Raw genomic sequence first — 3,077 nt, 5'->3', positions numbered from 1 at the left:
ATAATAAGCAAGCCCATCAAAGCCAAACATCTGTTAGTCGGATGTACAATTTATTTTCGTGTAATTAAACAAGTCATATCATAAATTAAATACATAGACGTTTCGACCCCTATTTTTGGGTCCTTATCAATATAATATACCCTACAACCGCTTACATACTATTCGCAATTTCCAAAGAAACGACACAGCTCATTCTTCTTTATCCAATTACCAAGTTAGATAAAAAGAGAATGAATCCAGTACATTATGTCAAAAGGGTAGAACACATTGCTCATCAAATGTCAAATATCATTCAAAACCAACATCGAGATCTTGTGGTGTCGACAGTCAGAGACCAAAAATAGGAGTCGAAACGTCTATGTATTTAATTTATGATATGACTTGTTTAATTACACGAAAATAAATTGTACATCCGACTAACAGATGTTTGGCTTTGATGGGCTTGCTTATTATTATTATTATTAATATTTATAAAACAAAATTGACATTATTTATGTTGATTAATTATTATTATAATGTTTAATTAAATTAAAAATTATTCTTAATAATATTTGGTGTTGATATTTATTTCGTGATAAAATTATCATTATTAAAATCATGTAAGCAGCTATTGGAAAATTATTCATACAGAAGTTAAGAAATTATTTTAAAAAACGATTAATGTTAAGTTATTATATATATTACAGAAACAGATTACCTGTGTATGTCAAAAGTTAAAAACGCAATCCAAAATTTAAGACAATAGATGTGATACAATTATTACACACAATTTAGAAATTAAGACAATAGATGTGATAAAAGTTGTTCGATGCGATACAGATCGATGCTAAGAACGTATTAGCTATATCAATGCAAGTCTCGAAAGTTTATATACAATTTTTCAAGAACAAAAGAAAAATCTAGAACTAAATTGTTGATATAATGTTCAATAACGGAAAATAAATCTCTGGTAATTTATCAGTATCGTTTTGTTTATTAATACCACATTTCTGTTTTTTTATAAATATCTTAGCATACAAACCTATTAACAGTTTATCTAGATTTATTACAACGGGTAAGGACAAAATTAACAGAATGGATAAAAATCATACAGTATACAAAATCAATTGCCAAAACTGTGAAAGTTCGTATGTGGGACAAACGAAGAGGAGATTAAAAACCCGAATTAAAGAACACAAATCTGATATTAATAAGTCAAAGTGGAATTCAGTTATTTCACATCATAGAAGCAATTGTGGTCATGAGATGGATTGGAACGATATTAAGATAGTTGATACTGAACCTTTCTATTACAAACGTTCGATATCAGAAATGATATATATTAAAAAACAAGAAAAAGGACTAAATGACCAAAAGGACACAGAAAAATTACCTACGAACTACTTACCGATAATCCATTGAACAAGTAATAAGTAATGACTTACATAAAGAAATAACAGATGGCAATGGTTTAATTTTCTGTGTCCTACTGTTCCATCTCTAGATGATAATTGTCTTTCTCTCTCTAACTCGTTTAACCTCAGTTAAGTATAAATACGGGTATTTTCAATTTCAAACACACTCACAGTTGAAACTGATTTATAATAACATATCTTCTAAATATTTCTTGTCAAATTGGTGAAATTTACCTCTTTCCATGACTGGTGAAGAAATCAAATCATTATAAAGAAATAAGTTTAAGGTATTTATTTTTTGTAATAACAATTTTTTCATAAAGAAATTTGTGTATAAGAGTAGTATGTTTTCCAGCCTTGGAACTTAAACTTAGAAAATAATTTCGAAGTATGACAAGGATCAATTTTTCTGTAATATATTAAATATTGATGTACAATTTTATAATCTATAACGAAGTTACAACAAGACCTGGATATGGACAATCACAGAAATTACGATTTTTATTAATAAGTTTTAACTAATTAAGAATTTGCATTCTATCATTGTATAATCATCTCATTGCGATAATGTTAAGTTTAATGTAATTAAATTGACTCATACATACAAATTGTTACTGATGAAGACCATATTAAAGGTCGAAACGTCTAGACTTTTATATTGATAATAATGTTACGGCATAGTTTTGTATTTTAATAGAATAAACGTTGGCCTATTAGACATATTATCTAATATATATATCTTTCACTCATTCCTTCGAGTGTGTGGTTATATGCTCTAATTTTTATATTAACTTTTTATAAATATCATTTCCGATGTTAATCTTTTCTGAAATGAAGATTCATTATCCAAGATCTTAATGTTATCCCAATCAAATTTGTGATCAGAATTGATTTGGTGCGACTACACTTTGCAAGTTATTAGAATTAGTTGTACCAGATTTATGTTCCTTGATTCTTGTTTTAATTTTTCGTTTGCCCGACATAGGAAGCTTCGCAATCAAGACAATTAATTTTATATATTACATTACAATTCTCTATTTTTTCAAGTCTATCTTTACCAGTTCTAATGATCGAATTTAATTTATTTATTGGTTTATAAGCAATTTTGAAATCATTCTTTTTAGCAATTGATTTGAACTTTTCGGATATATTTTTCATATAAGGAACAATAAAATATTTAATCATATCATCACTCTCAGAATCCTGAATTTCGTTTTTGTACAAATTATTTCTTCGAGCCAGAGATTATTAATTCTTTTGTTAATAGTACCAAAGATTAAGTCTAACGGATAGCCGTTATTGAGTAGAATTTCAATCATTGCTTCTATATTCTTTTTGTAAAATCTCGGATGTGAGAGGAAGATAATTCTGTCAAATTGCCCTAATATAGCACCTTTTTTGTGTTCGATAGGATGATTCGAATAGAAGTTAAGTAAGCGTCCAGAATTAGTCGGTTTTTTATAAATATCGGATATAATGTGTCCATGTTCAACGATCAAGGTAACATCTAGAAAACTTATAGAACTGTCACAATTCTGCTCACAAGTAAATTCAATCTTGTCATGATATGCATTAAATGTATTTAATATTTCATCGATTTGATTATCAGGTACCGCTAAAACAATATCGTCCACATATCTGTAATATAGTGGAATGTCAACATTTATTGTAGAGAGAACATTA

Source organism: Trachymyrmex cornetzi, unplaced genomic scaffold (assembly GCF_001594075.2).
Source record: "Trachymyrmex cornetzi isolate Tcor2-1 unplaced genomic scaffold, Tcor1.1 scaffold379, whole genome shotgun sequence".
NCBI lineage: Eukaryota > Metazoa > Arthropoda > Insecta > Hymenoptera > Formicidae > Trachymyrmex > Trachymyrmex cornetzi.
The sequence above is the reverse complement of the archived record's forward strand: the minus strand, read 5'-3'. Positions refer to the sequence as shown.